Source organism: Phocoena sinus, chromosome 8, assembly GCF_008692025.1.
Source record: "Phocoena sinus isolate mPhoSin1 chromosome 8, mPhoSin1.pri, whole genome shotgun sequence".
Classification (NCBI taxonomy): Eukaryota; Metazoa; Chordata; class Mammalia; order Artiodactyla; family Phocoenidae; genus Phocoena; species Phocoena sinus.
The window spans coordinates 1,105,766-1,128,930 of NC_045770.1; the positions used below are offsets into that span (position 1 = coordinate 1,105,766).

Genomic DNA, 23,165 nt, shown 5'->3' on the forward strand with positions numbered 1-23,165 from the left:
CTCTCCCAGGTGCTCCCCTGGCCCATGTCTTGACACTTCGTCCTACCTGACGTCTGGTTCTGGGGGATCCAGGCTGACATCGTGCTGGGCCCAGAGCAGGCCTGCAAGCCGAGGCTCTGCTCCCCAGTCCAGCCCTTCCCAGTTCGAAGTCGCACAACCCAACCCGCTCTGCAGAGCTGAGCCAGGACTCACGGGCAGGCCTGGGAGAGCTGTGCAATTGTCAGTTCCAGGAAGAACTTGCTATTTTGGACTCTCCTAGCCCTGGCCCTTGGAAACCCTCCTCTGACCCAGAGTAAATGAGACATTTTTATAACAAGTCCCCCAGATTCTCACCTGGGTTTCTGGCTTCTCTGGACTGATGATAAAGGTGCTTCCTTTCTCCCTCGACAGGACCTGAGTCCATTTGGAGATGCAACACACACCTTGCGTTCTTTGTTGTCTTCCTGGTTTGTTATCTGGAGCACATTCACTGTGTAGCTCATAAAGCGGGTTCTACCCTCCCGTGATGCTTCCATTGTTAATTGTTATGGTCACACGTTAGCTTCTGGAACGTGATTTCCCTAATGCCCCTGTGGCACCGGCACTCTTGACACTTGGCAGGACACTTCTCGGTTGTGGGGTCTGCCCGGTGCATTGCAGGCTGTTTAGCAGCATCCCTGGCCTCTGTGCATCAGGTGCCAGCAGCACCTCGCCGGTTGCGAGAACCAAAATTGTCTCCAGGCATAGACCGACGTCCCGTGGGGCAGAAAACTGCTCCTGGCTGAGAATCACTGTTCTTTGGTTGTAAATGGTCAGTACAGTATCCTAGCAACCCCCTAACTTATGTCAGTTGTCTTTCTCACAGCTAATGAAGGACAGCCATCTCTTTTTATCCCATAGGCCCGCACCTCTGAGCGGTTCTGGTTTCGAGCCTGTGAGAAGCTTCTAGTTCTCAGTTTATTTGTCCCACTGAAAATCGATTTATCCCAAGCCTGTAAATCAGGTCATCAACTCCCTCATCTGGGCCGGGTGCTCTCTGATGAATGCTTTGTAGGAATGGCTGACAAGAGGAACACATTTGATAAGAATACCACTAGGCATGATGGCGGGGCTGTTCTCTGGAAGACTACGTCTGGAATAAAACAGATGTGAAAAGTCTTAAGGCATAACCGCGTTATTAGTTTCGCTGGACTGACTCTCTCAATGAGCGTGCCATCTTTATTAGCCAAACTATTCCAGCACCTTTTCTTTAGGGCAGACTTAGATTTTACTCCATTAGCTTGCGGGTAGTCAGGAGTGTGCGTGACAGCCCAGATAAGATTCCTGTATACAGACACGTAAAGCTAATCTAAAATGCAATATCTAAGATCGTGGGGGTAGATAGTAGCGTAGACCTGCTCACAGTGATGGCAGTAGTTTTGAGATCAGTTCAAAATACTGAGCCAGCTTGAAATGAATTTCCTACAATCAAGAAGTGAGAATGGCGCTAAATATTTAAAAGGACCCTTGACTAAAGTGTTTGGGCTGCTTCTTGATGAAAAGGGGGCTCTCTGGCCAGATACTCAAGAGTGTCCTGGGCCTACCCTCAGTCACTTGGTGACAGGGACTGCCAGGAGCTCCAGGTGTGGAGGGCGGGAGCAGACACAGGTGAGCTGGAACGGAGGAGGCGAAAACCACGCAGGCGTGTTGCAGGAATTCCTTCCTCTTCGGTCCGTTTGGAAGTGACCTGCAGGCCAAAGCAGCAGGCCCATATTAGAGAGGTCAGTGTCTCAGGGCTCCAAACGTAAGGAGCAGTCAGACGCCTGCTTTGTAAATCACTACGGCAGAAGGCAGACCAGACTTTGTCCAGCCACCTCCCTGCACTGACTGCTTGTTGCCACGTGAGCCTCTTTGACATCCTGTAGACACCGACAGTACTGGAGCTCTAAGTCCACACGGATGCCCAGGGATGGGATCCGTTACCGTGGCCCGGGATGCCTTTCTCATGGCCTTGACCAGTCCTGAGGCTCCTCTGCGCCTCGCAGAAGCGTCCCCGGGCTCCTTGGCCATTGCAGAATCCTTTGTAGCCCTGGCGGGCCTTGGGTGTGTAAGGACTGACCCTGTGGGGTTCTGAATCGTATTTCTTTGCTGTACTCAGCTGGTCCTGTGGCCTGATTTCTCTGCTGCTGGGTCGTTCACAACACTAATTTTAGAAGCTACACTGTTAATTTCTGCGATCTGGCTCACTGATTAGGATCTTTTCGCGAACCCCATTATAAATGCCAAATTTGGTTTAGGTGAAAGCTGCTTCATGGTGAAACTCCACGTCGGACGATTAATTCGACAAGGTCCTGCGGGCAGTGGGCATCTGGTGAGCACTCAGCCTCTACCGGGCGCTGGAGGCTCGGGATGTGGGGTCACTCGGGAAGGGGCAGCCCAGAAAGCCTGCAGGCACGTTGCAGTGTGCTCTCCTGCAACCGTCTGCATAAACCTCCTCCTGGAAGCACATAGAGGGAAGAACATGCTCTTGAAGCTTCACCAGGGAGGTTCCTGGGCGGCGGGGGCGGGCATTGGAGCCAAGTTTGTAAAGGGCTGGAAGGTCCCCTCGAGGAGCAGCCGGCCAAGACCCGCATGAGGCACGTGCAGGGTGCCCGGGGCTGGGCAGGAAGGTCAGAGGCCGGGGAGGCAGTGAGAGAGGTGGAGGGTAGTCTAAGGGGTCCTCCAGTCTGCAGCACAGAGAAGGTGCCATGCTCTGTAGCCCAACAGCCTTAGGCAGAGTAAATACAGGGGAAGGGGTAGGAGAAACGGCTAGAGAGGTGGGGTCCCCATTCAACGAGCCTTGTCATCCTCTGTCAGGAGACTGGCTTTACTCTGAGTTGGATATGGGGCTGCTTTCGAGATTTGAGCAGAGGAGTGCCATGACCTCACTGCTGAAGGTGGAAGCAGGGAGACTAGTTAGGGGACTACTGCTGTGGTCCAAGCAAAAGATGGGGGGGGTGGACTAGGGTGACAGCAAAGGAGGTGATGGAAGTAGCTGACAGGCATCCAGTGAAGGCCGAGCTACTGGCCGATGGGATGTGAGAAGAGAACAGATTCACGGAGTCCTCCGGATTCTGTGACCAGAGCAACTGGAAGGATGGAGCTGACGTCAGCCGCAGGGGGATCTGTGGGTTTGGGGGAGAATCAGGAGTTTACTTTGCACACAGTGAACTTGGTGCGTGTACTGGGCATGTAGGGCAGGCAGTTGGATGTAAAGAATTGGGAGTGTGTGTGCGTTTGTGTATGTGCACGTGCGTGTGTGCACCCAGGCATCCTCGTCTGGATTTGTTGGCGCACGGGTAACACCTCCAGCCTCAGTGCTGACTGAGATTACGAGGGGAGGGAACACAGAAGGAAACAGGAAGGGGTCCAGACCCTGAGCTCCGGGAACTTGAACTTTGAAAGAGGTGGAGGAGATAATTACGTGGAAGAGCATCCGTGGTAACGTGTCGGTGGGCTGGTAAAGGGCCGAGGCAGCAACCAGCAGGTGAGTGGCCTGCAGTCCTGTTAGGTACAGAGCTCTTGTCCACATGTCACCCATCACTGCAGGATTTGACTCAAGGGCCACGGGTGGTGTTATTATTAGGAAAGTACAGGCCCTGTTCAAGTATTTAACGACAGGGTGAGAGGAGAAGCCGAAGGCTGGGGAGGCCACGTCTGTGCCCACAAATGGTCAGCATCATAAGGGACCTTACAGTCACTGGAGCCCAGTGGGGAGACTCGTGTGGGTTCACACAGCGTCGTGCGGGACGGCCAGGTACAGAAACGAGGTCTGATTTGTCCCAGTTCAGGGTGCTTTCCACGCTCTTCCCTCTTGGTGAGAGTTTACCGTGGATCACACCAGAGAAATAATACTGTGAAGATCTGAAGGCCTTTCTGCTCAGCCTGGAATGGCAAGACTTGGAAAGGGTCGTCCAGGTGTTGGTCCTAGGCTACTCAGACCCGCATCTCGCGGCTGTGCACGACCTGCACCGTGACCAGCCAGGGGCCTCCGACGGCTGCACAGAGGCCCGTCTGCATTTCTAGAGGCGCAGAGCTACAAGCAAACGTTCAGCAGAATGACTTCTCCCTGTGGCCTCCGTGCTTCTGACGTCAGAGGTGTGGCTCCTGTGTCTGATTTAAGGGGAAAGTGTGGGCGTGAGATGGATCCCAGCCGCCTTCAGAGGAGGGGCCCAAGAGGCGGTGGTGTCTTACACAGAAAAGGCGATCAGTAGCTACTTCTTGAATAAATATCCAGTGGGCGCCTCCACCAAGTGGAAACATCCCCTGCAAGCAGGTGAGCTGGAGAGAAGGGAGCCCCTGAGTTGCTAAGTACCCACACACCCTCGGGCACCGTCTCAACCTCTCTGGGACTTGGATTGGAGCCGCTGGTGTAGATCAGGGTGAGAAGGCTGACGAGCAGTCACTGTTAGAGGACTTCAAGGCAGCCTCAGGGTAAACGCTGAGCGGCGTGGCCACCCTGCTGCAGAGAGGGGCCACGCAGGAGTCAGGAGAGGGTCTCGGGAAGCACAGCCCCTTCTGTCTGTGCCGTCCTCCTGACGGGGGCTGCTGATGCCAAGCACGAGGGGCGCCCAGCCAGCCTCCGCCCCGTGTTGGTGGCCCTGGGCTCTTTCCCGGCCGTCGGGTGTGCGCCCGTTGGCATCTGGCTGCTGACACAGGCAGCTGAGATCTGGGGTGTGGAGCCTGCCCGGGGGAGGTGAACTTGATAGAGCTCTCCGTCGCCTCCTTTCTCCCCCTCCTCTGCGTGACCAGGGGCTGGGGCCGATTCCTCGCTGGGCCAGAGAGCGCGGCACTTAGAGCAGCCCCTGACCCCTGGCTGATGGCTGTAGGTTGAACTTGCAGGTGGGCTGGGTCAGGGTCAGGGCTGTGGACCTGTAGTCCCGCTCCCAGACGTGGGGCCCTTACTAAGCCGGCCTCACCCCTCCGCGTGGGAAACTGGGGGCAGAAATCACCCTGGATCGCTATGCTGAGTGGACCAAAGGCTCAGGGAAGGAAGGTACCAGTGTTGAACGGCTCTTGTGCTCTGTGCTCCTCGCGGTGTGCTTCCTGGGCTAGCAGCGTGGAAAGGAAGACTCTTGGCGCCCCCGGGTCTAGCCCACTGCTCTGATCTCAGCCCAGAAACAGTTTCTTCCAAGCAGCCTTTTTTGGCAACTTCACCCAATAAGCACCCCTCTCCCTCTGAACTTCCAGAGGGATGGTTCTCAACCTTGTCGGCACATTGAGACCACTGGGGAGGGGGGAGCTCAAAACACCCGGACGCGCGCCCGGGTCCTAGTCCCTGAGATTCTGATGGAATTGGTCGGGGTACAACGTCAGGATTTTAAAAAATCTCCCCTGGTGATCTTAATATTGTCCCTGGCTCATTTGGGATTTTCGTGATTTACTACCCTCAGGACAATCACTTCAAAAAACGTCTTTACCTTGTGCCTCTAATCAGAGACTGAACCGCTTGGGCACAGGAACTCTCCTCCCACTCCCCGAGTGAGCACACGTGGTGTCGGAAGGGATGGTGGGAGTCAGCACCCCTGAACGCTGGTCTTTCACGGCCGTGCCTGGCTGCGTGACCTTGCGTGGGTCGCTGGACTTTCTCAGCCTCAGATTTCTTCTCTACAAAAGGAGGTTGTGCTGAAGCATCCCTTAAGGTGCCTGCCGGCTCTGATGTTTCGTAATTCTAATGAGCACTCAGAAAACGATTGATTGCAGCCAGCCCACCGCCTTGAAGCCTGGTGTTTGACCCATTTTAGCATGCTTCTGTCACCCTCCTGCTTCACGGGAGTAAGCTGCTTGTGTTTCTCACCTCTGAAGACGCGTCTTCTCAGCTGGACGTTCGGCCTTTCGTGAGCTCATTTCACCAAGCCTTCTCCTAGTCCACCGTGCTGCTCAGTCCGAGTTACAGCAGGGAATCCATCGGGCCCTCGGAACGGGCTGGCTTGGCCCTAGGAAAAGGTCTTCTCTGTCCTGATTCCCACCCCGTGGAGCAACGGGGAAAGCGGGCGCACTTTTTAAACTGACACTCACAGGTTAGAAAAGGGATGTGGGGGAGAAAGATCAGAGTGCAGGGACTAGAAAGAAAACATAAATCAGAGAAGTCAGATGCCCGCTGGGTTTGGAAAGAAGAGAGTGGGCGAGCACGCATGCTGGGAACTGCAGACTCAAGTGGAGAACGTGACGGCCCCAAGGGCGGCGGCCTCCCCAGCCCTGCACAGAGGCCGCAGTGGAGACATGCACAGAACAGGGCCTCCGGCCGTCCCAGCACGGGGCACTCACACACGCTGATTGAACAGCAGCTCTCCTGCTTGGGGTTCCAGGGTAAAGCTTTTCTGCTGCTGTCCTTCAGGCAACGCCCTTAGTTGTCTCTCGCAGCAGTGCTGTCTCTGACTGGACCAGGGACGGCTCGCCCCACCTCCTGGCATCTTCTGTCTCCCCAGAAATTCACCTGGAGCAAACCAAACCAAACCAAACCCACCCACGCATCTCCCGAGGGATCACGATGACAGAGCAGGTGCAGGAGCTCGCAGCTTGGGGTCTGCGGGCTCCTGCAGCAAAGCCCCCTGAGGCCCTTGCTCATCCCCGCTGAGCACCTGGGGGCTCTTCTTAGGGGGTCAAGCTATTTGCAGGCCTTTGGGAATTAACCCTCTCCCAGCTCTCCTGGGATCCTTTGCTCTGCTCCTTAAGACTTGGGCAAAGTAATTCAACAATTTGGACTGAACCGAGGCTTCAGACGTGTGGCTTTTAGTCTCTTTGCTCTGGACTGTGGGAAATTGGACGAGACATTTTCCGTGCTGGGGCCTCAGTTTTTTTCAGATATGAGGAAGGAACTATAATATCTGCCTTAGTCGCAACACAGGACTTTTGTGTGGTCCGGGGTGCTGTTGGTAGAGATAATTTAGAAAACGGGAAGGACTGTCATGCTAGCAGAAGGTACTGTCACTCTATCATGGTGCTTCCAGTTGTGTTGGTTCATGCTTGTTAGAGGCTCACTGTGTTCGGTGAAAACAACAGCCCTCGATCTCAAGGGGGAGAACCACGTGCCAGCTTCCGATCGATAGGAAGTGGTCCCCCAGCCGGTTCGGGCTCAGCAGGGAAGAGGCCGGGGCTGGTCATGGACGTCTGTGTGGAGAAGCAGGCTGAGGCAGGAATTCAGCCTACTCAGTCACGGTTCCTGCAGGGAGGGGCTTCGTGTGGCTCTCCTGGGGGGGTGGGCAGGCATGGTGGAAGTTAGAATTAATGTCCTTCCTTGAAGGCGCCGAGGGAAGGATTGGTTCTCTTCCTTTTGGGGGCACGGTTCACACCATTGCTTGTTCTGGTCAGCGTCCATAGACTAGGCATTAAGGGCAAACGTCCAGTGGTGGGAATGAGAGACGCGGGAGATGGATATTATGTGCCTGGGGCCAGGTTTCTGGGGTCAAGTCTGAGGGGCCAAAGGAAGTAGGTGTAGGTGAAAGAGACAGGAAAGAGGGAGGGGTCAAAGGGCAGGTTGGGTGAAGCAGCAGAGAGTAAAGGGTCTGGGAGGCAGGGAGGGTGAGCCCCACAGATGGTAGGAGGTCAGGGAAAGGGCTGAGCTGACATCAGACAGAGTCGCAGTCAGAACCCCTCTCGGTACCCCACACGGGGCCTCCTGGTGTAACCGAGCAGGACTGTATGGGGCCTTCCCGGGACACACCCCTTGCCCGTATCCTCCCCTGGGCTCCCCTCTGAAGTAGCCAGATCATAGTACCTGATGCACACTTCCTGAGTTGCTTTACAGATGCTAAAACCACCACCAAATGGAAGATGTTAACTACCTGATGACCCAGGCCTCCTGGAGCCTCAGGATTGATAATGTTGACCCTGTGACCTCACCATCAGCCAACCAGAGAACGGTGCACAAGCTGCTCGCATGCCCTGCGACCCGCCCCCCTCACCTGGCCTCTAGAAATGCTTTCCTGAAACCCATCGGGGAGCTCGGGTTTTTTGAGCACTAGCCGCTCTGGACTCCGTGCTTGGTCCTGCAGTGAATGCTACAGTTTCCTTCACCACGACTCCATGTCGGTAGATTGGCTTTACTGCACTCGGGCAAGTGGACCCAAGTTTGGTTCTCTGCCTGTGGCCACCCTTCTTCAGAAAAGCCGGGGCTGTCCTGTGAGGACACCTCCGTCCCTGGTCAGGTCAGTTATCTCTCTGCCCAACGGGGCTACCTGCCCCCTTCTTTCAGGGGACCGTCTTCCAGACGGTCTCCAACTCATAAGACCATTTCTTTATTCCTTTTACTTAGACGTGAAGCTCTTCACAGACACGTGTGAAAGGTGAGGTCACTTTCTTATCTTCCCAGAGAAGGAATTCAGGGGTCAGTGAGGCCATGCACCCTTTCTGAGGCCCCTCGACATGGGCGGTGGCCGAGCGCAGCAGCTTTGGCGCCCAAGCAGTGCCGTCCCGCCGCCCGCTGCCTGCCCACCATGCTGGCTCCATCCATCTCTCCTGCCTCCTTGGGGGCGTCTCAACCTTTCTTAGTCTGTCTCATGTAAGGTCCCTGTTGGCCATTTTCGCTTCTGTATTTTAATGGTTTGGACTAATTTCCACTTTATTTTTGTATTTATTTTAACACAATCACTTATAATGAGGCTAATGACATTTTGTCTCCATGGTGGTGCATTTTAATTTGGTCTCGGAAATGTCAAAGCGATCAGGCAATTTGGTATCTCGGAAACACAAAACATGGCCGTGACAATAGGCCCGTCCATCATTGCATCTCCTTGTTATCTGCAAGCTCCTGGGGCCGCCCTGTCCCACTGGGCCGTGTCGCGGCACTGCCATGGACGGGGACAGCGGTAAAACATCGCCAAGACAAAAGGCGAGGCTCCCGCAGACGGGCCCTTTCCAGAAAGCAGAGTGAACACAATTAATCAGATCTCAGCACTCAGCAAAATTTGCCCCTTTGGAAGTGGGCGTTATTTTCCCGGTGGCATTTCTGTGTCAACCCTTGTCCTTCCCTCCATCCCGCGGTTCTCCTCTGAGCTGCCTGCAGTCACCTTTCTCTGCACTTTCCCGTTCTTTCTTTAAGACAGCGCCGGCTGTTTCTGGTGAAGTAAATATTCTAGGCTTTTCGCCCCTGAGGTTTCTACCTCATATTCCTCTTCCTCTTTTCACAACCTTTTAAAAATGTAAGAAACATTCTTAGCTTGCATCCCATATGGATGGTCAGGCAATCTTGAATTGGAGGGTGTTTAGGGAAGTGTTTACGGGTATTTGGTTGGCGAGTTGAGTCCCGTTGCTTTCAGCGAGGAGGTCATTGGAGTCTCTGTCCCACGTAACAGGGCCCCGAGCAGCCAGCTGGGCTGAGGTTGGGGTGGGTGGACTCTCTGATGGTTAAGTGTCAGCAAGCGTCTGCAGAGGTTGCTGACTGTGGCTTTGCTTTGACTGTGCGATCCCGTCTTGGCGGGTGTCCGTCAGGAGGCCTGCCTTGTCCCAAGTTTGGCTGAACTTGGAGCTCTCGCCCTAGACCTGCCCGTCGTGCTCTTGCATCCTTGCCACCCAGCTCTCCTCTAGCCAGCCTCCTCTGCACCCTGCTCTGCCCTTGGCAGGAAGGAGACGTTGTTTCTGCAGACTGTCTGTCTCGGCTGAGAGCACCAAGGCTTGCTCCGTGGACGCTGATCTTTGAGATGGAAGCAGAACAGTGCAGGGGAGAGTCTGTGGTGAAACCTTCAGGGCAGGGCAGGGCAGGGCAGGGCAGCTCCGGCCTAACCTAGACCCAGCCTGTGTCCTGGGAGGCGGCTATTTAGAAGCCACTTTGTCAAATTCTTTGCCAGCTTTCCCATGCAGTAAAGATACTTTTATCTCTATAAAGCAGCAATAAGTGGACAGTATAATATATTTCACTTTTAATAAGGTGTTGCCAGTTGCACAGACTCTGTAGAGCAATTAGTGTCAGAAGCGCTAAGCAATGGCGAGAACCGCATTCGTGTTTACAGATGGGAAGGATTTACAGCTGCGTTTGGAGGACCGAAGGGCGGGGGAGGAGATGCTGACCAGCTGAGGTTAGTTAAATCCACTGCCCGCCCCGCCCAGTGTATCTGAAACTCCCTGAAGGCAGGCCCTTGATGGTGCCTCGAGGTTCCTTCCTGGGGCCGGGAGGCCGTGCTGGTCCTCACAGGCTCCTGGCCCGGTAAAGAACATGGGTTTAGGGCTCCCACAGATCTGACTTTCAGAGTCAACTCTGCCACGTAAAGTTGACTCCTAGGCAGACATATTTCTATGAAGCTCATTTTCTATGTCTTTAGAAATGAGATGAGGAAATTATGGAGTTTAGAACATGGAGCCTCTTTGCAGTTCCGCCCTCAGACCAGCTGCTTCCTTTTACTCTATGTCATTCCTGCCCCATCCTTGCTGCTAAGGATGGGGGCATTTTCAGAAATCATATCTAAGCTAGATTATTCAACTTGGCCCAGTTTGCTCAGAACTGTCCTGCTTTCAGAACTGGGAGCCCTGCACCCTGGGGACTGCCCGTCCCAGGCACCCCAGGATGGCCAGTCACACTAAGTCTAATCAAGAAGTATTTCTCCTCTCACAGGGGATGGGCCCAAGTGTTGCTACAGCCTTTGCATCAGCAATCCTGGCCGCGCGTTTCACTGCACACCAAACACAGGAGCAAACGCCCCTGAAGGAGAATGGCTGAGGGAAGCTTGTCTTGCAGTGAAGTGCCGCAGGATCTGGACAGAAAGTCAGAGGATCTGGCTAAAGGTTCTTAGATTAATTTCTTCCCTGAAGATGAAGCTATGATGGAGCCTTGGGAGGGAGAGGAGGCATCTGTGTTTTTTTTCCTATGCTACTGTGTATTGAGGGTGTGTCCGTGGACTCACACACACCTGTGGATCCACTTCCCTGAATCTTGCACGAGACCCTTAGCCCAGCCCACCGAGGGCAGGCGGTGGGTGGAGTTGAAGACCTTGGACCAGGGAGGAAGGGCCTCAGCTTCTCGGAGGTCCTGGTGCCCGGCCGAGGGGTTCAGGTGACCCCGGGCCATGTTCTCAGGCTCCGACTCGTCTCAGTGTGGACCTGGCAGGAGGTCTGAGGCTCTGCTCCTGTTCGCAGTGAAGTAAGCACCCCCTTCAGTCCCTGGGAAGGGGGTGGGTGTGTAACGGAGAGTAACTCTACCCCACGTCGTCCCTGGTCTGGGGGGGTGGATGGGGGAAAGGTAGTCTCGTTGGTTTACTGTTCCAAGCTCATCCCATGATAATGTCGTCTTTCCTTAAATAACAAGACAGGCTTTATGGAGGGCAGAACACCTTATTTAAGACGTTAGTTCAAGTATTTGCTGGGTACCTACTCTATTTACGTTTTATAGGGGACAGGATGCCGATATAAAAAGGTCATGGAACCAATTAATTTCGACCACAGAAGCACAGACCAGCCCGAGACTTAATTTTCATCAGCGTTACTAGGACCCGCCGTGTGTTTGGACACCCCAGGCCGAGTGGCACAGGGTGGGGGGCTCCTAGGAAACCTGCGGGAGGGTGAAGGCCCCTCAAGGTGTGCACGGTTGCCATGATCACGGGCTGCCCGTGGGAGCCAGGCGGGACGTCTGGGCTCTGCTTCTGCCCTTGGTCCCGCTCCCCCACTGCGGGTGAGGGTCTCCCCGCAGGGTGTGCGGCCCGTTGGAGGCACTGGGGCTCGGGGCTCTCTGTACAGGGAAGTGACCAGTGGGGTTGGGCTGGTGCTCGCACAGGCCCACGAGGACCATCCCAGCTCCAGGTGCCCCGGCCCGTGTGCTTCCCTGGCTTGTTGCGGTTCCGGGGGCCCCTCTGGGTGGTCCCTGTCTGCAGCCTCCTCTTTGCCTGCCAGTCGCCTCCCCACCCCCCCCCCCCCCCCCCCACCCCGGACTCCTCTCTTCTCTCCACCTTCCTGCTCAGTTCAGTTCAGTCCCGTCTCTGGGTTTGTTCTCCAAACGCCAAGGTTTCTATTTTCACACCTCGGTAATTGGTGCTATCTGTTGAAAGTAACTCTGGAACTCCAGCCTGCCGGGGTCAGGAGGAGTGGAATTGAATTAAAGGGAGTAGAAATTGGCTGGAAGCAGGAGGAAGACTTGAGCGGCGTGATTTCTCTCCTCCAGGTGGCCAGCAGCCTCTGAGCCTTCGGAGCCCCCTGGCGCGCGGGCTCCCTGCTTTGTTCCCTCCCTTGATGGGAGCCCCCGGGGGTGGGGAGGTGGTGGGGTGAGGGAGGCTCCCCGCCTGGCCCTCCCCTGCCCAGGGAGTGGCACCGAGGACCCAGACAATACTCGCCCAGAAAGAGCATCATGTCAGTGAAAGGACATTGGAGCAATTAAATACGCAAAAACACCCCCTGTTCTAGTAGTGCAACGGCTGGGAGAGAAGCTCACAGGAGCCAGGGGTGTCTTGGTGACAGCGGCTAATCCATCCAGATGACGCCAGAGCGGCCACCACAGTCCCGCCAGCCGGGTCTTGGTGGCGAGGCAGGTGTGGCCCCCGTTGGTGCTCACAGAGGCTGTCTCTGCCCACTTGAGAGGGAGCAGTGGTTTCTGCTTTTTCTCCTTTGATGTTACAAATTGAGTTGATCCTTAGATTTTAAAACAATTGTTTTCTGCTGGTGTTGTTGATCATCTGTTTCTGATCTCCTGGGAGATTTTTCAGTTATTGGCAGTATCTCTTTTACAGCAGGCAGCAGATGAACGGCCCTTGCTCACGGCTGTGAGGTATCTGTTCTCACTCCAGTCCTGTGTCCGTGGGTCTGCCTCCAGGACAGGGATGAACTTTGGGTGTGAATCTCAAAAAAATCTCAGGATCTCAAAGAATGTACTTCCCCTAGGGGCCCAGGAAAGGTCAAAACAGTGAACTTCCTCTGTGGCCAAAGGGCTCCTGTTCCCTCCTCCACACTTGGAGGAATGCACACACCCATTTGTGTGTTCTGGTTAGGACTGTATCACCTGTCGATGGTAGAGTATTTGGATAGCAGAAAATACGAAGAAAATAGAAGTTATGCTTCTCTACCGTTTGGGATGCCGATGGAGGTTTCACAGATGGAAACTCCCTGACCCTCCTTGTGGTTCCAGAAGCTTCTCCTCACTCCCCACTTTCCACAAAGGCTGCTGTGGTTCCATTCGGGTGAAGAGGTTCAGGAGGTGTCAGGAGGGAGCTGGGCTGCTCTTCTTCAGTGACTGGTGAGCAGAGCTGCCGGGAGCCGGTTTCCTCACCTGTGAACTGGCAGTGACGCTGCCCCTCACCACGTGGGGCTCTTGCGAACCTGGACACACCGCCCCTCCACAGTGATGTCAGCTCCTTACGTTTAAAACTACCGCAGGCCAGGCCCCATCCTGCCTTTTCCCTAGAGCTTTAATTTCTAACCTTCCCCTTCTCCCCCCGCGTTTCTCCTTGGGACCCGAGCTAGTTACTTTTCTGATCCTTCATATCAAGCTCGAGTCCGTGTGCTCTGTCTGCCTAGCATCTGAGATCCGCTGCACCTGGTCCTGGGGTGACTCTTAAGCTTCATCAGGTGTGTAAGTGGGTGGGCGGAGACTGAGGGAGGTTGTCTCAGGTCTCGGGGCCGGAGCAGCAGGGAAGGGGCCTTCGTGTTGCTGTGTGTGTTCTTGGCGTTGCTCTGGTCCCGACTGTCTCTCTGATTCTTTGGTCTGCGTGCGTTTCCCTGCCTGGTCTTTCTCCTTTTCTGTCTTTCTGTTGCTGGCCCTTCCGCATTTGGCTCGGGCATGGCCTCTGCTCCACGTACTGACGCAGAGCAGGGAGGGTTTCAGCTCTTCCCTGCGGGGGAGTCGGGCGGGTTGCTCTGAGGAGCCCCAAGTCCCGTCCCCACCCCCTCCCCCGCCGACTCTGGACCGGACCCTCCCGAGCTCCTGGACCTGCTCAGGCGTTTGGAAGGAAGGGGGGCCGCTGGCCCGCCTGACCTGTATTCCTCCCAACCCACGTGCAGAGGGGCAGTCCTGGCCGTGGCCTGAAATTTATACAGGTGCAGCTGGTGTTCCCTCTCACATTGGCAGAGGCCAGAGCCTGAGAGGCCCTCTAACCTTGTGCCCTGGTCCCTGGAGATGACAGACTACGTGCAGCGCGTCCCTGGATGCACTTGCGGTGGGGAGGTGCTGGTTAGTTTCTCAGGACTCAGAGGTGACCCAGGTTTAATAAAGAGGATTAATGGATTTGAGCTAAAGGTCCTGGCTGTTCCAGGCAGAGAGCCTCTTCCTTCTGAGACAGCGACAGGCTCTCGGTCTGTGCCTCCTCTTTGGGGAAATGGCTCACATGCCGCCTTAAAGGGGCCTCCTTTCCTTCCCTTCCCGCTAACCCGCCTGAGGTGGCAGTGTGCCCTGCAGCCCCCTCACGACCAAGGGGCTCCTGGTGACAAGAATAGCAACAAAAAGGACACTTTTATTCTGCTGGTGGCAGATAATCACCTTTCTGAAAAGCACTTTGGCCACAAGAATTGAAACCTTTAAAAATATCACCTCTACCCTTTCCCATGGCAAGTCGACAGCAATGATTTTCTTGCAGGATAATTAAGGACGCTTGCAAAGATGTGTCCGCCAAAGAGGATGGGGACAGAGATGTGTAGCAGTGGGGACTGAGTTAAATGTATGACACTGCATTTGTGCATTGGAATCATGGGCATTAAGAAAAGATGCTATAGAAGCATTTTTTGAAATATGTTCACAAGTTCTAAAGCACCATGTGTAGTTAAACTCATTTTTGTAGATATGTCTGCCGCGTGTGTGTACAGGTGAAGGATGTGTGCCTGCATGACTGGATGGTGAAACTCAGCAGTTTTGTTGTAGTGTTTGACTGACTTACCCTCACTTTCTAATTATCTCCATAACTGTGTGTCACTTGTAATGGTAGCAGAGCAGAGTGGGATCTGTCGGGGGCCCGGCAGCTCCTCCGGATGCGCCCACCGGGGCCCAGCCTCTTCCCCAGGAAATACGGGTGCAGCTCCCGACAGGTGGGAGGGGGGCCTCTGGGTGACAAAGCCACGAGCTGCTCAGGGTCACGCTTGTGATGACTGGTTCCAGGCGGTGCTTCCGAGAGTCCTAGGAGAGTGGGGCCCTCTGCCAGGGACACCCTGCCTGGGCCCCCGGGGACAGGGTAGCCCTTCCCAAGGGAGCAGGTCTTAATCGAGCCCTCTGCCTGCCCCAGGATGAGCCAGATGGCTTCCTAGGGTGCATCTCAAGTGCACTTTCCTCTCCTGGCTCCCTTGCCCCACCCCTCATGTGGGTGATGCCGCCATACCCCCCAGGAGTCTGTCCTGTGTCCAACAGGAGATCCTGCGTCCCGGGGCCCTCACCCTTAGGACATGTCCCCTCAAGCCTCCGTCAGCCACGAGGCACTTACTCATTTCCTCTTAATATTTATTTACACTTTTTAGTGGGTACTGAATTTCAACTTTTCTGACATTAATTGCCTGCTTATGTCTTATCTGTCTCTGGTCTTAACATCAGGACGACTTTTTATTTTCCCTTGTGACAGTTTGGCGTCATTGTCTCCGACTTAATTCTTGTGCACCTCTGGGGTGTGTGTTTATCTATGGTCATGTCTTAGTTTGCTATTAAAACAGTGTTCCGAGCAGCTAATTTTACCAATGATTTTAGCCTCAGATCTGATGTTCTGGCTGTTCCTCCTTGCTTTTATATGCTAGCTGTTTTCCGGAGTAGAGAAAGGGCAAGCTGAAGTGGAAAGAGTCTGTGTCCTCAGGGACCAAGTTCTAAAAGGAAGGAAGAAAAAAGGCAGGAAAGCACTCTGCAAAGCTGTCCATTATCGGATGAATGGATAGAGCAGATGCGGCACATATGTACAGTGGGATATTACTCAGCCGTGAAAAGAAACGAAATTGAGCTATTTGTAGTGAGGTGCATGGACCTAGAGTCTGTCATGCAGAGTGAAGTAAGTCAGAAAGAGAAAGACAAATACCATATGCTAACACATATATGTGGAATCTAAGAAAAAAATAAATAAAGAACCTAGGGGCAGGACGGGAATAAAGACACAGACCTACTAGAGAATGGACTTGAGGATACGGGGAGGGGGAAGGGTAAGCTGGGACGAAGTGAGAGAGTGGCGTGGACATATATACACTACCAAACGTAAAATAGATAGCTAGTGGGAAGCAGCCGCATAGCACAGGGAGATCAGCTCTGTGCTTTGTGACCACCTAGAGGGGTGGGATAGGGAGGGTGGGAGGGAGGGAGACGCAAGAGGGAAGAGATATGGGAACATATGTATATGTATAACTGATTCACTTTGTTATAAAGCAGAAACTAACACACCATTGTAAAGCAATTATACTCCAATGAAGATGTTAAAAAAAAAAACAAAAACAGGCCTTCAGCACCGGGCGCATCTGTGAAAAGCAGCCTCTCTGGGAGGGCTGCAGCCGGCCCTGGGGGGAGGAGTCCACCGGCGGGGCGGCGCTCGGGGTGGAGCCCAGGCTGAATCCAGCCCTGCAGCTGCTGTGAGGTCCCCACCTCCTCCCTTGTGCCCACTGAGTGGCCTGGCTGGGTTTCCCGTTACAGCAGGACAGGCCTCATGAGACCCACCTGATGTAAAAACCAGGGTATCCAGGAATGACCTGGTTTCCCGAGTATCGGAATTAAATATATGATGCCATCCTGTGTGATCCTAGTGCATTGTTTCTGCTGTAGTTACCTGAGCTCCTGGCCTGCTCCCAGGCTGTTAGGAGTTTTAATCAACCCGTGAAGCTCCCCGTGGGATCCCGGGATGGAAGGTGCGAGCGAGACGGTCATTCTGCTGCTTCTGCGTTTTCCTGATCCTTTTACTCCTCTGGCCCCATTTTCTTTCTGGCATATCTGTTCTGCTAATCGAATTGCAGACCCTCAGTGTTTCCCCCTTTTTAAGCTATATCATCCGTTTGTAGCCAGACAGAGGTTCTGTCTCTAGAAGGAATATTTCAAAGCACGCAGTGCTGGGCCGCCTTCTGTCTCTGGGTGTCTTCTGGGTTCCTCGCCTGCCTTATGGCCACTTGTCTGTGTTCTGTCTCTCCCAGTCTTCCTTCATGTCCTTAAGGAAATAGAAAGTAGGGATTCCTGGGCAGGGATTTATACACACGATAGTGGAATCTTGTTTATGATCAGGAACTAAGCTGTAACCAGGTAGTAGATATTTTCCCAGCCCATGACAGTGATTTCGATCAAATGAGGTGTTTTTCTCTCCTCACCTTGTGTGTAGTGACGCCTTCCAAAAATGAGTGAAGGAGGCGCTTCTTAAGGTTGAGTGATGCTGAGGGCTAGGTGGTCACGGGACCAGGACGGGCCGACACCAGCGGCTCCACACAGGTGGCCAGCTGCCCATGGGCCAGCCTAGCGTCCAGGCTGCCTCCTGCACCTTCGCTGCTCCCTTCCTTCTCTACCCCGTATCTTAACAAAGATCTAAAGGGGAGTAGGCAAGAAGCCATAAATATCTCTGGGAAGCAGCCTGTCTGCTGCATGTGGGCACCTGTCTGGAATATAGCAGGGTGCCCTCCATGACCAGAAAGAAGCAGGACTGCACAGATGCTGGTTTTTATTCTGATGGAGATGGGAAACAATTAGATGCGAGGCTACTGGGACCTCTTCGTCAGGGAATTGACGTGGGCTGACCCGGCTTTCAGGTGGGGACAGCACCTCCATCCCTTTGGGGATTTCCCCTCCTATTGGCGTCTGCAGTGCCTCTGGAGCCTCATTTGACTGCACTGACCCGCCATCCTATCCCTCATCTTATTTCCCCAATTGCTCTCTAAATCTGTTAGAGAATGTGAGATGCAGAGATGAAATTGTAGGAATATAAAATATTCCAGTTTATTGGGGTATAAACAGACTCACAACATGAGTAAAATACTGACCTATAAAAAAGCAGGTCCTTTTGGAGTTTTCTCGTCATTTGCCTGTGGGCCTGGTTGGAAATTAGAGTGGTGGGTGCCTGCTGGGAGTCAAAACGTCATACCGTTTTATTTTTATTTTATTTAGTTCCGCTTGGAACTTTGGCTTGTATGGGTTCCTGGCGCGGGGGTGTGCTGTAACAACCAGCTTTCTGAAGGAGAAAAAAACAAACCCTTATTTAAAATCTCCAAAACTTGGAGGCAACCAAGATATCCCTCAGTACGTGAATGCATAAACAAACTGGTCGATCCAGACAATGGAATGTTATTCAGCACTAAAAAGAAATGAGCTACTGAGCCATGAAAAGACAGGGAGAAAACATGAATGCATATCACTGAGTGAAAGAAGCCAGTCTGAAAAGGCCAAATACTGTATGATGCCAAGTCAGTGACATTCTGGAAAAGGCAAAACTGTGGAGACAATGAAAGGATCAGCGGGTGGGTGGGGGATGAACAGAGTGAGCACGGAGGGTTTTTCGGGCAGTGAAGATACTCTGTATGACGTGATGATGGGTAATGTGTCATTACACATTCGTCCAGACCCACACAGTCTGCAACGAACGGGTGAACCCTAATGTAAACTGTGGACTTGGGGCGATTGTGATAAGTCCATGCGGGTTCAGTTGTGACAAACGTCCCACTCTGGGAGTGAGGGATGTTGATATTGGGGGAGGCTCTGCATGTGTGGGGCAGGGGTTTTGGGGAAATCTTTGTATCCTTTCAATTTTGCCATAAATGTAAAACTGGTCTAAAAAATACCTTGAAAATAATCCCTGCTTTGTAGCATTTGCTAATTCCAGGGTATAAAAACTTCATCCATGGCTCATTTCCAGATACCAACACGCACAATGTGAGGTACCTAAATCCCCACAAATGTGGCGTACCGCTTTGCCGTCTGCTTAGGTTCCCACATACATGAGTTTCTTTCTAGACTGTCACTTTGACACCGTTGATCTATTTGTCTATCCCTGTGACTGAACCATACTACTTATAATTACCATGGCTTGGTTAGTTTAATAAATGTTCCTTTAAAATAATGTCTTATTGACTAGTCAAGCACCAACCTCACTGGGACTTTGATTGCTATTACTTTAAATGTATACACACACACATTTAGCATCTCTACAGTATTGAGACCACACATCCATCCAATAAGTAGAGGCTGTTATGTGCCAGAGACCATCGTCGGCTGTGTGATAGACAAGATTGCCACAGTTCCTGCTCTTACAAGAACACATATTCTGGAGGATGAGGTCGGGAAGATTGGTAATGAGCAGGTGAACAAAAGGAAAATGACGTAAATACTGTGAAGGTTTATAAAATGGAACACAGCTAAGGGGGGGTCTACTTTGGATTGTATACTCAGGGCATCGTCTCTGAGGAGTGACATTTTAGCTGAGGCCTAATCACAGGGAGACAATGGAGGAAAAGTCTGAGAAGAGCCTTCCAGGCAGGACAGCCAAAGACCCTAAGATGGGAACCACCTTGTCAGCTTTGAGAGATTAAAAGAGGCCAGTGGGGAACATGGTGCAGTGTGAGGTGTCTTCCCAGCGATCAGAGGTGGAGACAAAGATCCTCGCCGGTAGGGTCTTCCAGGCTGCGGTGCAAGGTTTGGATATTATTCTAAACACAATAGAAAGCCTTTGAAGGGATTTGTGTAAAGGGGAATGATTTGATTCACAAGTTAGCAGCCCATTCTCATTTCTGTGACAGGCATAGATTGTGTGTGTGCCGGGAGAGGAAAGAAAGGAGACTATTTAGAAAATTGTTGCTGTAATCAGGATGAAAGATGACGGGGCCCTGGATCACGACGTTAACAGTGGAGCTGAGGGATGCTCGTGGGCTTTGCATATGTTTTGGAAGTAGTGCTGGAGAGCTTTCCGATGCACTGGTTGTGTGGAGGGAGAACCAAGAATGGAGTGACTGCAAAGAGCTCAGGCTTGAGAAACTAATTGAATGGGAAGGTTACAGAGGGCAGAGCACGTGGGTCCCTCCCGAGTCCTTGTGGACTGTGTTTTTACTCTAGACTATCATCCCAGTGGAGAGGTCAGGAAGGAGGTTGGAGTTGTGAATCCTGAGTTCTGGGAGAGTTCTGCCAGCGATAGTTATGTGAGAAACATCGGTGTGAGGGAGCAGGGGTTGAGAGAGGAAGACAGACCCGATGGTGCATTTCTGAGCAAGATAGAGAAGCGTTTCAAGAAGAGGTGGTTATTGTACGGAATGCTGTTGATGGTCAAGTTTGGAGGACAGAGAACAGGTGCTTCAGAGCTCAGGAACTGGTGATCGGTAAACTTAACCAGAGTAATTAAAATGGAATGGTAATTTCAAGGCTTGACTGTCGTTGAAAGAATGGGGCTTGGAGAAATTGAAATACAGTCAGTGTTCGTTATTGCATTGGTTTCATTCTGCAGAATCACTTCAAACACTGTATTAGTGATTGTGGAACCACTGCTCCCACGGGAAGAAGGGAAGAAGGGTCATGTTCCTGTGAGCCTCTGGGTACAGCCTTTCATCAGCTGATCGATACACAAACTTATGTGCATTTCTGTTTAAAGACACCTTGTTTAATATATACTGTTGCTTCATCACCATTGAGCTTGTGGCCCAAAGCACTGTAATTTATACCTGGATGGAGCTTATCTACACACATTTCCTCCATAAGGCACATCTCAGCTTTCTTGCTGTTAGGGGCACTGCAAGGTGCTTCTGTAATACCCTTGGGGGCTGTTTTAAACAGTGAAATCACCAACAAAAAGCACAAAAATGGGGAAACTGTGGCACTGAATAGACTAAGAAAAGGGCAGTTGTTTAGAGTGTGATTTGCTGAAACGAGGGCACGTGTGTCAGGGCGAATCACATTTTGTGCTGCTCGGCTCACGTCCAAGAATGGCGGCAAACATGCCGTGAGTATTGGCTTTGGGTTACAGATAAGTTTCAGCAAATAGGTGGATTTGCCTACATGGAATCCGTGAGCAATGAGGGCTGACTGTATTAACTAACCATAGGTAACTCTTCGGAGATGTTTCTCTGCAAGGTTTGGTATGGTAATGGAGGTCTTATTTTGCTTTCACTATTTAAACTTTTTTTTATTTTATATTGGATTATAGTTGATTTACAACGTTGTGTTTCAGGTGTACAGCAAAGCGATTCAGTTATACATATACATGTATATAATATATATATATATAATAATATATATTATATAATATATAATATATAATAATATATAATATATATATAATAAGCTTCTTAGGTTATTACAGAATATTGAGCAGAGTTCCCTGTGCTGTACAGTAGGTCCTTGCTGATTATCTGTTTTATATAGTGTGTATATGTCAATCCCAAACTCCCAGTTTATCCCTCCCCCCCACCCCAACCTTTCCCCTCTGGTTACCATAAGGTGGTTTTCTAACTCTGTGTTTGCTTTTAAAAACATGGGTGATCCTAGAGTATGTTTTTAGGGTGGGAGGACTGACCCAGTACAGAGAGAAATTTGACGATGACCACTGACCAGCAAAGTCTTCAGGAACGGGAAGGGGAGAATCCAGGTCATCAGTGTAGGAGGAGGCTTTGATCAGAGCAGTAACATGGCGAATTCCCTGTCAGGGCTGTTTTTGTGTCCTTTTATAATTTTTTATAGTCTTATTCACATAGTTCGTTTATTATTAATTCCTAGGCATGCTATAATTTTTGGTGTTTCGAATGGGTTTTCCTTATAATTGTACTTTATAACCACTTATTGCTGGTGTAAAGGAAAGCTATTGATTTTTGTATGTTTCTCTTATATCTAGTCACTTTTTAAACTCTTAGCTTTGATAATTTTTTAAAAATTTGTTTGCATTTCTAGGGAAACAATTATATTGTTTTTAGATAACATATCTCCCCCCAGTGTTTATTTAAAATCTCTAGATGGATACTCTTTTCTTGTTCATAATTTTATAGAATTGCCTTCTGTGTTTCAAAATTTAATATGAACTTTGCTACTAGTTTTGCTATAAAACTTTGTGAGCTTTAAACTGTTTCCTTTTTTTGTATTTTGTCTAAAACATTCTTTTTTTTCATTATGAATGATTGTTAATTTTAACAAAAGCTCATTTGGCATCTAACAGTATTATTACATGATTTTTCCCTCTCTCTCTCTCTCTCTCTCTCTCTCTCTCTCTCTCTATATATATATATATATATATATATTTTTTTTTTTTTTTTTTTTTTTTTTTTTGCGGTACGCGGGCCTCTCACTGTTGTGGCCTCTCCCTTTGTGGACCACAGGCTCCGGACGCGCAAGGCTCAGCGGCCATGGCTCACAGGCCCAGCCTCTCCACAGCATGTGGGATCTTCCTGGACCGGGGCACGAACCCGTGTCCCCTGCATCGTCAGGCGGACTCTCAACCACTGCGCCGCCAGGGAAGCACCTTCCCTCTATATTTTAATGTAATGACTTATTGTTGATAGATATTCTGTAGTTGAAATCCGGTGTGCCTGGCATAAACCCTACTTGGATTCGGTGCAATTTCAAATATGCTGCTGGATTTTATTTTATTATTGTTTTACGTCACATTATTTAGTAAAATTCATCTAAAATTATTATTTTCTGTAGCTGGTTTTAGTATGAAGGTTGTAGCTTTCTTAAGTGGGTTGGGAAAGTTCCCAATCGTCTTTTCCTGTGGTTTTCACCACCTCTTCTGTGTCGTCATCCCCTCTTGCTTACTTTTCTTGGGTTCGTTCCTTGGCAACATATCTACTGCTTGAACATGGATTTGGGCATCACTTCTAGGTGTGCATTTGCCAATCTTCCTCTTCATTTTGATTCTCTGAGTTGTCAACTCAATTTTCAACTGCTGCTTGGTTTCTCTTTCTCTCTCTCTCTCTCTCTCTTTTTTTTTTTTTTTTAATTTAGAATCTTAGGTGGAGAAGATCTGGTCTTTCATTCATGGGACATTACCATCATTGGACCACGTATTAAGTCCCCTTTCTTGTTTTATTTATGTAATTATTTCCTGTTATCTCCATTTTCCAAATGCCATTCCCCTCATAAAGAACCATTTAAGTGGATTTAACGTGTATCCTTTTAGACTCTTATGTATATATCGTTTACTTAACATAAATGGTATTGTGTTACATATTCTATACTGTTTCTTTCTTTCTTCACTGTCTTAAAACTCAATATTTCTGTGTGATGATCTAACTTCTAACTACTCCTAACTCTCAGTGGGGCGCATCTATCAAATTACATGTGTCTTCTACTCCAGTGTGGACATTAGACTACTTCCAATATAAGATAAGTATCTTTCCAGGGTCTCTCTTGGAGA

The 23,165-nt window shown here is 51.0% G+C and overlaps 1 protein-coding gene across 1 annotated transcript in view; it reads left to right on the forward strand.

Annotated features, from left to right (window-relative positions):
* Positions 1 to 23,165, forward strand: part of OPCML (opioid binding protein/cell adhesion molecule like) — a 1,091,529-nt gene that overhangs the window by 13,080 nt on the left and 1,055,284 nt on the right. The gene's annotated exons all lie outside the window — the stretch shown is intronic.